This window comes from Acomys minous (genome assembly GCF_964271855.1).
Source record: "Acomys minous genome assembly, chromosome: 3".
In the NCBI taxonomy this organism is placed as follows: domain Eukaryota; kingdom Metazoa; phylum Chordata; class Mammalia; order Rodentia; family Muridae; genus Acomys; species Acomys minous.
In genome coordinates, this window is record NC_140485.1 from 55,973,043 (window position 1) to 55,987,029 (window position 13,987).

The 13,987-nt window shown below is 43.4% G+C and overlaps 1 protein-coding gene and 1 pseudogene across 2 annotated transcripts in view; both read left to right on the forward strand.

Moving 5' to 3' along the window:
• PTPRJ (protein tyrosine phosphatase receptor type J) overlaps nt 1-254 on the forward strand; it is a 154,068-nt gene extending 153,814 nt beyond the window's left edge. The window contains exon 23 of the mRNA XM_084774773.1: nt 1-254. This exon is cut by the window's left edge and continues 3,511 nt beyond it. The gene's annotated coding sequence lies outside the window, so the exon portion shown is untranslated.
• The window catches only part of LOC311593775 (high mobility group protein B2-like), a 529,125-nt pseudogene that overhangs the window by 255,524 nt on the left and 259,614 nt on the right, over nt 1-13,987 (forward strand). The gene's annotated exons all lie outside the window — the stretch shown is intronic.

Genomic DNA, 13,987 nt, shown 5'->3' on the forward strand with positions numbered 1-13,987 from the left:
TCAGACTACCGCATAGCAACCGTGTGTTTGACAACTGTAGCTGTTTCTCCCCGGGGCACAGAATAGAAGTGTTGATGTGGACTCTAAACTGTACTTTTCTTGTAACTATTTTGGAATGACGCACATTTCTAATGTCTGTTATACTTGTACAGAGTATTGCTGTTGGTTGCTTTTTTTTTTTTTAAAGGAAAAAATGGCCTGAAAAACTTTTTTAAAAGACTTACAAATACCAAATATAAAATACGTCCAACACATTATGTCTTTGATTCTTTCTTTCTTTTTTCTGTCCCTTTCTCCCCCCATTTTATCGTTTAGGGTCTTATGCCCAACATACCATTTTATCTTAATTAGCTCCTTAGACCCTTCTCCAAAACAGAGGCACATTCTGAGATATTAGAGGGTTCGTTCTATCTCAAGATACAAGATTTAGACGACATGGTTGCATTAGTGTGAGGGGCTAACGGAATAGTTCTCAGTTTGCTAGAGATATGCTCACCTTAGGAAGTCCCTGGAATTTTAGAGGGTCTTTTGTTGAGGTATCTAGGGAATCTCGTAACTTTTGGGACACTGTGACAACAACGGTTCTCAGCCTTCCTAACACTGCGGCTGTTCACTATCATTCCTCATGTTGTGACTCCCAACCACGAAAGTATTTTTGTTGCTTCTTCATAACTTTAATCCTGCTACTGTTATGGATTGTAACCATAATGTAAATATTTGCATTTTCTGATGGTCTTAGGTGACCTGTGAAAGGGTCCTTTAACTACCCCACCCCCAAAGGGGTTGGGGCCCACAGGCTGAGAAACATTGTAACAGTAGTTTAATTTCAACTTTTGTGTCCCCTGATACAGAATGGGTGGGTTTTAAAAATATTTATTTATTATTTATACAGTGCTCTGCCTGCATGTACACCTGTAGGCCAGAAGAGGGCACCAGATCTCATTACAGATGGGTGTGAGCCACCATGTGGTTGCTGGGAATTGAACTCAGGACCTCTGGAAGAGCAGTCAGTGCTCTTCACCTCTGAGCCATCTCTCCAGCCCTGGGTTTGTTTGTTTCTTTGTTTTTGAGTCAGGGCCTCATAAAACTAAGCTGGATTTAAACTCCCCAATGGCCTTGAACTTCTGATCCTCTTGCCTCTAACTTTCTGAGTTCTAGGAATAAGCATTGCTGTGTCATCATGCCCAGCTCATTTTTGAGTCATTTAATATGAAATAAAATTTTCATGTAATTTCTTTTAGTATGTCCAAGTTGGCTTGACTCAAAGTGCCCCCCGCCCCCCGCCCCCATTTCTATCACTTTTCTGACTATGCAAAAAGCACAAACCTGGGCAGCTGATAACGCATTTATTCCAAACAGGCTTCTTCTCTGGCTGAGGGTAGACAGCATTTTCCTTTTGATGTGCTGGATGTACAAGAGCGATACCAGTCCAGATCCTTCACCTAAATTCACCTTGCACCTGAATTGAACGTGTGGCGACCACAGAACGTTTTCCTGGTGATCAGCACTAGGAAGCAGACAGCTGGAGCTTATCACAGAGTGAGGAGCACAGACATGTCGCAAGACTCGGGTCTGCACAGCAGAGTACGGGTTGACGCTTGTTAAAGCCAAACAAGTTTAGACTTGTCTCTCGATTGGAAACCTGCCCTGGCGCTTTGTTGGTCTGTGAGCAACGGGAGCCATCAGAGTTTCCCACTGGATGGTGACATGTTGGTGTCAGCCAGTGAGCTACAGAGGGAGACTGTCGCTGGTCTAGTTTAGGAAATAAGTGATAGTGACTTGGTAAGTGCTGTGATGTCTTGGCTACCCCTGAGGGTCTTGTCTGGGTTCATGGTCCTACAGCTGGGGGCCATATTGAGATTTGTGGTCTGTGCCAGAAACCGTGTGAGGGCCCTTGATCCGTGCTCCTGCTGACTGTGAAGGGCAAGGTGGCCACGTTTGCTGTGAGGTTGCTGACTTCACAGGCACAGTTGGAAGGGAGGGACACAGAAGGCTTCCATGACAATGCCTACCTCCCCGTAGCCCCTCCCTCCAACAAAAAGAGGAAAAGCCTAGCAGGATGCCATCGAGGGTGCTCTTAAACAGAGGGGTGGGGTGCTGAAGAGCATCCTTCTATAACTAAAGGCTTCTTTCTGATGCTGGTGCTGGAGGCTGTTAAGGGGCTGGCCACTGAGACTTTGAGCATGCTCCAGTGAGTATATAGATAACATACATTGGGCTTTTTTTTTTCTTTTTCTTTTTTTTAAAAGGATGTATTTATTTATTTATTTATTTATTTATTTATTTATTTATTTATTATGCTTACAGTGTTCTTCTGCCTGCAGGCCAGAAGTGGGCACCCGATCTCATTCTAGATGGTTGTGAGCCACCATGTGGATGCTGGGAATTGAACTCAGGACCTTTGGAAGAGCAATCAGTGCTCTTAACCTCTGAGTCATCTCTCCAGCCCACGTCGGACTTTTTTTTTGTCATTATTTTTCTATTTATTTTTAAATGTTCATTCTTATTTTTGGGGGGTGGGGAGGTCACTAGGGTAGGGGATGGATGTGGAAGGACATGGAAGTGAGTGTGATGGGGTCCATGATGTGAAAGTCCCAGAGAAGCAATAAAAATGTTATGTTTAAAAAACAAAACAAAACAAAACAATCTAAACCAAAACCCCTACAGGCTATTCCCCCCCACCCCAATTTATTGCTTATGTCCTGAGCAACCCTAGGAAAGGCCAATGGGGTGGTAGATCTGAGCCTCCTGTCCCAGATGCATAGTGACTAGCCTTTTAGGAATAGCTTTCCGACTCCTTGATATGTCTGGATGCCAGATGCAGGGGACTAGCTTGACCATGGCCTCATCTAAGACCTTCACAGAGAAGCACTGACTCAGGTTCTCCTGATAATGTCTGAGAGGTTGTTATTGTTTCAAACAGCTATGATTGGAATCATTTGTTACACAGTGTGTTTCTTTTCCAGTTGTGATAAGATACCTGGACAAAAGCAACCCAAGGGAGAAGAAAGGTTTCTTGTTTTTTGGCTCACAAGTCCAGGATGTGGTCCATCATGTCAGAGAAATAAGAGGGAGGAGCTTGCCAGAGCTGCATCCATCATATCCATAGTCCAAGTTAGAGAGCGGTGATTTAATGCATGCATGCTAGTGCTCAGCCTGCATTCCTTCATCATACACACAAGATGCCTAAGCCCTGAGGATGGGGCTGCCCACACTGGGTGGGTCTTCCCATGGGCATGCCCAGAGCCCATTTCCCAGGTGACTGTAGGTTTTGTTAAGCTGACAACACTAAGTATTGCATACAGCAAGAGAGACATAAGGTAAGCTAATAAATGCCATCAGCCAGGGTGGGGAAACTGCACTACCGTTAACAATCTGATTTAAATAATTTCAAAAGCTTTCAATTCTCTGTCTCTTCCACCTTCTTTTCATATACCACATATTCAGTTTTTCCTTGAAAGACTAGTAATATTAACACCTCTTTTGAAGATTATCATGCATTTTGAATAAAATTTCCACTATGGCAAGATAAAGACAGAAAAATGCACCATTACAGATAGAGTTTAAAGACAGTTTTAAAAATATGCTCACTCATGTAACCAGAATCTAAATCAAGAGACAGATATGATATGTATCTGCTTTTACCCCCTGCCCCCAACCCAATGCAATAAAGCCAAAATCAAGAAGTATCTTGCAAATATAAATTGTTTGGTTTTAGGAATCTACACAATATTGCAAACACAGCAGTTTGAAGAGTTTTTGAGGAAACAGGATTTTTATGTCGATATTGTCAGAGCCTCTAGGAAGGTTCTTACAGCAGTATTTAGATTTGACAAATTATGAGTTAGTTCTAGCAACAAAATGGAAGCGTTTGATTAGACGTCGTTTGTCCTGAAAACTCAAAATATTTCACGTAGGTAGCAGTATGTGTTTCAGATTAATCATACCATGGGCAGAATGGGTAAGTATGTCTGAGATGACTAAACAGGAGTGCTCTCTTACTGTTCCAGTTGTTTTCTGGTGGCCATGACCCAGCTCATAAAGTGGGCTGCCGTTTCCTCATTGATAATCACAAACACAGGTTCCTCACTCCAGCGGACACTGCTTACTAGTGGCCAGCTGGACGGAGCAGTGTGATTTGCTCTAATCATTCCTATCTGGCCTACGTCCCACCCAACGTCCCCATACACACTTGCACATTCTCTTCATCTGGGCCTCTTCTCTCCAGGCCCTGCTCAGAACTCGCTCCTCCCAGCCCCCGTGGCTCTTTATCTCTCCCATGGTGGCTCTCCTCCTCCTTCCTCCACCTCTTCTTCCTCTATCTTAATTCCAAGACATAGTAGTAACTGTATCAAGCAAAGAGACAAGAAAACTGTTAAGTGCTGGGCTAGGTGTGCCGCCTCACATTGCAACAGTGAAGCCCTGTCCTTCATTCCTTGGGATTTAGTTGTTGCTAGACTGTATCAGAGGGCCCTTGCAAGAAAGAGCTGACAAATCATCTTGCAGCCAGAGAGCCGAGTTCCAGCTGCTATCAATTCCCTATTTTCTATCAGGAAGAGCCCCTTTCTTTCTCTGTTCTTAGCGCCTGTAATTTAACACTCCATCTCTCAGTTCTCCCCCTAGAGAGGGCACCGAAACCGTGAACATCACTGAACACATTGCAACCAGCTCCATCCATGACAACAACAACCAAAACGAAGCCACAAAAAATCCAGGTGCCCTCTGCCATGGTGTTTTTCATTTCTCCCACAGCTTTAAGCCTAGGTTTTTCTAGCATGCTTTAAATGCTGTTGCTGTGACCGCAGGCTCTGGTTCGAGAGAGACCACAGCAGCCTCCACTCACCACCCTCTGTTGGCTTTGTTGGAAGGCCAACAGCTTCTCTTAAGAGAGCCGCACCTCTGAAATGCACTCAGCTAAGGTTCCCTGCTCTTTGGCTAAGAAACTGCCTTTTACTCCAGGACAACTCCATTGCTAGTGGTACCAATTGCGACAGCATCTTGGTTAGGGATGGGACCTAGTATCCAGTTTCACTTCTCAGAGCTGGGACCTGTCTGGCTTGAACCTGTGCAGGCCCTGTATGTGCTGTCACAGTCTCTGTGAATTCCTGTACGCATCAGTCCTGTTGGGTCCGGAAGACACCGTTTCCTCTGTGTCATTCATCCCCCTCTGGCTGTTAACCTCTTTCTGCCTCCTCTTCCTTATAGGTCCCTGAGCCCTGAGAGGCCGACTTGATGAAGACATCCCATTTTAGGATCGAGTTCTCCCAACTCTCTTATTCTCTGCACGTTGCCCAGTTACACCTTACGTCATCTTTATTGATATCTAATGATAAATGCAAAAGGAGTTAGAGAAAGTATTTGTAGAAAGCAAGCGGAGTCCATCAGTGTTTTAAACATCAAGGTCATATAAACCAGAGCAACCATGAGCTTTTTTTCAAACAAAATATTGTAAGGGTCACAAAACAGGTGACACAACCCCCAAGGGCAGACAATAACTTGAGTAGCTCTCTCTTGGGGAGTGAGAAAGGAAAGGCATCTGTTTAGTAGCCCGCTAGGATAAGGGTCTCAGCCCCTTCCTGACCCTGCCTCCTGCAGATGCTTACCTCACTGAGTCTGTGCAGAGGATCAGGGGCATCTGTCAGGCCTTGTGGTTTGAACAGTACGAGGCGAGCCCTCTTGGGGACTTCTCTAGGCACATTTTGGTAAAGCCATCCACTATCCTGGTTGTTGCCACCATATGTCAGTTTTGTGTTTCTTTTTTTGAAAATTGCCATTTATACTTATACTTGATTTATCTTGTTCACCATTTTACTGACAGCATAATGTTCATCAGTGCAGACACACCATTGTACTTTATTCTTTTGTTGATTGACATTAGGTAATTTCTGATTTTATCCTCCTATGAGTAAAGTCATGACATTTATTTCAATAGCTCAGCATTGCAGACATTCACAATTGGTTTCTTATTAACTTTTCTAGACTCTAGTAAGTGTGTAAAGCACACAAAAGGTTAAGGCTGCAGATAAAAGCCTATTTAATCTGTCTCGTTAGCAGCTTGTACTCTCATCTGGGTGAAGACATTGCAGTTTTACGTCTGTGAGGACTAATATTCATTGCCTGCTGTTGTCAGCAACCAGTCACCTCACATGCAAGACTAAAGTCCATAGGTTGAGTGGGTGGGAAGGAAATGGGGGAAACAGGGTAGTTTGGCAGCAAATAAAGACGGAAGGACAGTAGCCCATCACTCGAAGCCTCTGAAAAATACTTACCAGCAAAGAAGAAAAGACTAGTGCTCAGTAGTCACAGCTTGATTTACTAGATTGTCTGTCTGTCTGTCTTCCAAAAGGGTTCTCTCCAGGATGACACTTTCATACATGAATATCATGTATTTTAATTGTACTACTTCCACTTTGCTTACTTTTGTCCCCTCTTGATGGTTCTCTTTCTCTTCACAAGAATTTTCCTTCTACTTTCGTGTCACACATCTCTCTCTGTTATCCATCAAATCAACCACTTATCTATTTTAAATCTGTAGCCTGCATCTGAAAGAAAACATAATATATATCTTTACATGTCTACTTTATTTTACTTAAGATGATGACCTACAGTTCCATCTATTTTCCTAAAATGACATTATTTTATTTTAATTTGAAAATAATTTACTTTTATTAGAATAAAAATATGTTTATGTATGTGAGTATGTGCATGAGGCCAATTATACTTATAATATATACATACATAATATATGTATAACACACACACACACACACACACACACACACACACACACACACACACCCCAAAACAGTGAAAGAAAAAGAGACCCTGAATTTGAAAGAGAGCTAAGGGCAGGGAGTACATGAGAAGGTTTGGAGGGAGGAAGGGAAGAGGAGAATGATGTAATTATTTATTCTTTAAGTTAGGAGTACTGCATGTAGCCCAGGTGTACTGTGAACTCCACAAGTAGGCCAGGATGGCCCTGAACTAGAGTTTTTTTGCCTTTACCTGCCAAGTGCTGTTACCATAGGCATGCACCATCATTCCTGGCACTGTAATTTCATATTTATGGCAGAGTAAAGCCACGTTGTGTATATATACTCTATTTCCTTAGCCATTTTCCTGTTGATGGATAGCTAGGCTTTTGTGACACAATTTTAAAGAAGTCATGTGCTAAATTCGAGATTAAGTGCTAGTTTCTTTATGGAGGCAGAGACAGAAATCTGCATTTGAGTCAGTGTCTGTTATGAGAAATCAACTGAGTGCCCTACTTGAGAATGCAGACGTGGTGATTACAAGTGTGATCCTGATCTCCTGCGTCTCCCGCAAGGGGTTCAGGAAATGAAGGAAGTGGGACTCCATATTTTTTTTCTTCAAAGTCTAAGGGACTCCCAAGTTTCAGTTGAGATTGCAATTAAGGAAACTTACTCTAGTGGTTCAGAGTGACATTGTCCATGATCCAGCTCCTTAAAAGAACATTGGTAGTTTCACTAGGGATCCTTCAGTGAGGGAGCAGAGCCTGTTCCTCAGGACCTGTTGTTACTGTACACACAACTTAGAGGCATATGGGGGGCTAGTGAGTGGATCATTAAGTTTTTGGGGAATCCCTAGCTGAGCACATGAAGATGAACAGGAGAACTGTGACTTTGGAGCTCAGTTGTGAAGACCAACTATGAAGGAATGGTGGTCCAGACCTGCAGCAGCATTACTGCAGCTGTAGAGCCATGTTCACCAGGTCAAATGGCACCTAGCAATGAACTAGAACAGTGACTAGTTAGAATATTAGTTTTCTTTCAGAAATGTCACTGGTTTCTACTACTCATCTATAAAAAACAAGGACATCTCGAAATTTGTGGACAAATGGATGGAACTAGAAATGATCATACTAAGTGAGTAAAACCAGAAGCAGAAAGACTTACATGGTCTATACTCACTTATAATTGGACACTAGCTCAAGAGGCATGTCACATGATAGTCTTCACTTATCAGGAGATTAGGATAGATGTGAGGACATCCTATTGGGACTCTAGGTAAGAGAAATATAGGAGAATGGAGAAACAGAAGGATCCAGCGGGTCCTAGAAACCTACAAGAAGAACATCAGGATGGGCGGATCTGGGCCCAGGTGTTCTGCTCAAACTATTGCACCAACCAAGGACAATACATGCAGTAAACATCAATCCCCTTCTCAGATCTAGCCAATGGACAAGACATTCTCCACAGCTGAGTGGAGAGCCGAGACTGACTTGGATGTGAACTCTGGTGTCCCATATTTGACCACTTCCCCATGGTGGGGAGGCCTGGTGGCACTCAGAGAAAGTGAGACTTGATAGCCTATGACCATATAGTGGAGGAGGAGGTCCCCTTCGGTCACAAACCTAGGGGAAGGGAATAGGGGGAAAGTGGGAGGGAGGGATGGGAGGATACAAAGGATGGGATAATAATTGAGATGTAATCTGAATAAATAAATTAAATAAATAAAAACAATGACAACAACAACAAAAACCCCACCAGTTTCATGCATAGTCCATGCAACACTGAGCTGCGTGCCCGAGAAGAAGCGAACTGTGGGTGTTGGCATTGTCTGTCACATTGGCTCAGTGCTTACAACACAGATCCCATAAATGACCTGCCTGGATAAGAAGTAGAGAGAAGGCAAGTAGACTCTGTTCTCTTGTGTTGGCATGGTGACCCAGCTCTTCCAAATGTATTGCTATGGACCTAAGGGGTCATTGGTGGACTATAATATGGCCCCCACTATGGTTACAGATGGAGGTTGGAACCATATATTATGGCTCATTGGGGATTTGAACTTACTATTTGTTTTCATCTTTTGTTTTTTTGTTGTTTTTGAGACAAGCCTGGCTCCATAGCTCAGGCTGGTATGGAAGTGACTTACACATTTCGTAGCACATACTCCTGCTAGTCTCTAATTGTGCTCTTAGCTACGGATTGGAAGCTCCTGGGAATCTCAAGGAAGTAGAAGTTCTCAGCTCTGAAGAGCCTCCTAGGAATTAATTTGCTTCTTTGCAAACTTTTCTTGACTCTTTGCCTCAGCTCCTTTGGGTGTAATTAGTTGCCGAAGCCTGCTGCCTTGTCACAAAGCCTGGGCACAGGTCCAGAAGCAGAAGACGGCTGACCTTAGAGAGCAGAGGACTAATTGGTCCCTCCTCTACCAGGAGACCACTGTATCACTGAGAACATTTTCTCCTGAGTTCAGAGGCTAGTGTGTGGGTGGCAGAGGGCTGGTGGAAACAGCAGGTATTTCTTCCACCTAGAGTAATATCACACACATAATTCTACAACTTGATTTTTTTTCTTCAGAATAATGAACTTTGGAACTTTTCCCAATACCAACATGCACAGAAACATTCATTATTTCTATGTGTGTATTTTCAAGTAATCTTTATTTTGCTTAATAATGGCCCCATTAATTATTTTTTATTTTTGAAAGTATAATATAAGCACCTTGTCTCTCCCCTCCCTTTCTTTGCTTCAAAACCTCCCTTTCCTTCAAATTCCTGTCCTTTTTGGTGAATTGTTGTAATGTACCACAGTTTCCTTATCCATTCTTTGGTTGAGGGACATCTAGGTTGTTTCCAGAATCTGGCTATTAAGAATAAAGCTGGTGTGAACATAGTTGAGCAAATGTCCTTGTGGTATGGTGGAACATCATTCAGATATCTGTCCAGGAGTAGTTCGGTGGTGTGTTCAAGTTTGCACTCCCACCAGCAACGGAGGAGTATTCCCTTTTCTCCACATCCTGGCCAGCATGTGATGTCACTTGAGTTTTTGATCTTAGTCATTCTGATAGGTGTAAGATGGAATCTCAGAGTCATTTTGATTTGCATTTTCCTGATGACTAGGGACATTGAATATTTCTTTAAGTGTTTCTCAGCTGTCAATATTCTTCTGTTGAGAATTCTCTGTTTAGTTCTGTATCCTATTTTTAAATTGGATTATTCAGTTTGGTGGTGTTTAATTCCTTGAATTCTTTATATATTTTGAATATTAGCCCTTGATTCAGATACACAGATAAGTGGTATATACTCACTTATAAGCAGATATTAGCCATATAATAAAGGATAACCACACTACAATACACAGACCTAAAGAAACTAAATAACAAGGAGGACAGTAGGGAGGATGCTTAATTCTCATTCAGAAGGGCAAATAGACCCCATAGCAGTTGAAAAGAAGGGGCAGGAAGGGATCCTACCATAGAGAGCCTGTGAAAGACTCTACCCAGCAGGGGAGCCAAGCAGATACTGAGACACCCAGCCAAACTTCTGGGTGGAGCACAGGGAGTCTTAGGGAAAAGTTGGTGAAGGACCTGAAGGACCTTCACCTGACCTGGACCTGAGGGGTCAGGAGCTCCACAAGGAGACCAATGAAGCCAACAAATCTGGGCTGAGGAGGAGGATGCTGCAGAGACCAACCAAGAGCCACGCATGACGAGGACCTAGACTCCCTGCTTAGATGTAGTCTATGGCAGCACAGTTTCCTTGTGGGTCCCATAATGTGGGGAGTAGGGATTAGTTCTGACATGGACTCTGGCCCCCACACATTGATCACTTCCCCCCTGGCGGAGCAGCCTTGCCTGGTCACAGAGGAAGAGGAAACAGGCAATTCAGATGAGACTTGATAGGCTGAGGTCAGATGTTAGGGGAGGTGGGCTTTCCTTTCTAAGAACTAGCAGAGAGAAGGAGAGGGTGTGAGAAAGGGAGGGCGACACCAGGATGCAATCCAGGAGGGGGCTACAATTGGAATGTAAACTGACCACCACCACCACCACCACCAACACCAACAACACAACAACAACATCAAAAATGGAATAAATAAAAAGAATAGATTGATAACTGCTCAGTTATTGTGTTGTGAAGCATATTATTAAACAAATATAAAGGAGTCTCTCTCAGTTATTTGTGTGATAGCTGGGTTAAGAGAGAAACTAAGAGAAACAAACACAGTTTTGTAAGAATAACAGTTTTGCTTTGTAAGATGTAAGGGGCCTTTTGCTAAGGAAGTCACATAACTAAGGTCAAGCTCTGAGCTAAATATCTTTGTTTCCCATGAGATAGTTCCGATACAACCAGCAATTCTTAACACTGGATAGTTTATTTTTCTAATCTAGGTAATATATTTTTCTAAATAGTTTCCACAGATTCTACAAAATGCTATAGGGTTTGCACACATTCTGAATATGCAGCCTAAGTGTTATTGTGAAAACTGAAAGTTTCTGTTACTCAAATGTTACACATAATTGCTGCTGCTTAGGAGTCAGTTCTGCCTTTTGATTCCTTCACTAGGGTGTCAGTGCGTTTGCTGAGCCCTCTGCAGCTGACTGTGTGCTGAGCCCTCTGCGGCTGACTGTGTGCTGAGCCCTCTGCGGTGGACTGTGTGCTGAGCCCTCTGCGGTGGACTGTGTGCTGAGCCCTCTGCAGCTGACTGTGTGCTGAGCCCTCTGCGGCTGACTGTGTGCTGAGCCCCCTGCGGCTGACTGTGTGCTGAGCCCTCTGCGGCTGACTGTGTGCTGAGCCCCCTGCAGCTGACTGTGTGCTGAGACCCCTGCGGCTGACTGTGTGCTGAGCCCCCTGCGGCTGACTGTGTGCTGAGCCCTCTGCGGCTGACTGTGTGCTGAGCCCTCTGCGGCTGACTGTGTGCTGAGCCCTCTGCGGCTGACTGTGTGCTGAGCCCTCTGCGGCTGACTGTGTGCTGAGCCCTCTGCGGCTGACTGTGTGCTGAGCCCCTGCAGCTGACTATGTGCTGAGCCCTCTGCAGCTGACTGTGTGCTGAGCCCTCTGCGGCTGACTGTGTGCTGAGCCCTCTGCGGCTGACTGTGTGCTGAGCCCTCTGCAGCTGACTGTGTGCTGAGCCCCCTGCAGCTGACTATGTGCCGCCAGTCCTAAGTGTCCCCATCCTCACCAGCTGAGTCACCCACAGCATCTATGTCCTCACCACTGTCTTTCTTCCTTTTGCAGCTTCTTCTAGGGTCAGAACCTTGATTTTTAGTATTTTATGAAGTTTCTTGTTCTTTATTAAGCAGAATAACCATATCTTCTTTCTTTATACATTTTGCACAAACTTCAATTCACAGCCACATACATAGTCTACACGTTGTATGGTACACGTCCTTTCCTGCTTGTGTAAGCATTTACCATATTCCTTAGTCTTGGACAGTGGTTGCATTTGCTGTATTATTTTACACACTAATCAAGAACTTTGTTGCAGTGCTGACATACTCCACCATGAAGATCTGCATTAATTTTCTTGGTCTGAACACTATTACCAAACTTGTTGTTTTTGACAGTGAACATATTCTGGTGCTTCTGAGGCCTGGACTGAGCCATGTTGCTTTTCTGGGAACTCATCATCAAAGCAGAAGCACCTTAAGCTAGTGCAGCCTTCTTTATGTTACAGGGAGAGGAAAGAAGTTCCCGTCATGGGTTTCAGGATGTTTTAAAATTTTGTTCTTTTTGATTTCTTCTTTGCTGCACTCCTCATCAGAAATGAGTTGTTTAATCGCCACTAATTTGCATATTTACTAGAAGTTTTTTAATGTCAATTTTAAGTATAATTGCATTGTGGTATGATAGAATATAAGGAGTAAATTCAATGTTTTTGAAATTTTAAAAGATTTGTTCTGTGTCCCAGAATATGGTCTATTAAAAAGAAAAAACCTCATATACTGCTGAATAGAATATGTGATCTGTGATGTTTGGATAAAAAATTCCATAGATATCTGTTAAGTCCATTTGATGTGTGATATTAGTTAATTATGATGTTTCTCCATTTATTATTTTGTCCAGATGACCCATTAAAGAAAATGGGGCATGAAAATCGCCTACTATTAATAGGTGAACATTAATCTGTGTGTTTAAATTCAGTAAACTTAAAAATATGTAATCAAGTGCCCCAGAATTTGGTGCATATATAGTTCAGGATAGTAATTTTTTTTTTTTGGTTAACTGTTCCCTTGATTAAGATGAAATATCTCTCTGCTCTTTGTATGAGCAGAGGAAAGACATTTGTAAGTCTTCATTCACGTCATACGAAGAATGGCATCTAATCCTAAGTCACAGGGATTCCTTGGCCAACAAGAGGCATTGTCTGTGCATAGACATTCATGTCTCAGCCAGCCTCAGAGCTATTCCCATGTAGTGGGATTAGCAATATAAATTACCTGCATGTTCTGCAGTTTAAATTCTTTACATCCCGATTGTAGTCCTCTCCCTCATCCCCTCCTATTCTCCCTCTTTCCCTCATCCCCTTTCCCTCCTCCCCTAGTACTCAGAAAGGGAACATCTGACTTCAGTCTATCAAATCTCACTTGTATTACCTGTATCCTTTTCCTTTGTGGTCTGGCAAGGCAGCCCAGCCAGGGAAAAGTGATCAATACTGGGGGCCCAGAGTCCATGTCAGAGGCAGTCCCTGCTCCCCATATTATGGGACCCACAAGGAGACTGTGCTGCCTACCTACTACATCTGAGCAGAGGGTCTAGGTCCTTGCCATGCGTAGTCCTTCATTGGTACATCAGTCTCTGCAGCATCCCTCTCCTCCTCCTGGATTTTTAAAATGTATATTTTATGTATTATAATTTATTCACATTACCTCCCGATTGTTATCCTTTCCCTCTTATCTTCCCATTCCCACCCTCCCTCCCTCTTCTGCTTATTAAGTCTCATCAGGATAGCCTGCATCTCTTTTCACTGTGTGTCCCCTAGGCTGTCTGGCCAAGGGTCAGTTGTAGGCTTTACCTTTTCCAAGTGTACATTATTTGGGGGCTCTTTAATGCCTATGCCTCCCTTCCAACCCACCTACCCTAGATGGGAGAGAAAAGAGGTTAGTGGGAACAGGAAAAGTAGACCTTATTGAATCCAGTTCCTGGGAGTGATTCCCCTGGCGACGTTGGCAGTATTTCAGCTGACCAGCAATTCCACCAAAGTTGCTGCTGGAACCTGGGGCAGCAGCCAAAGTCTGGAGCCTCGAA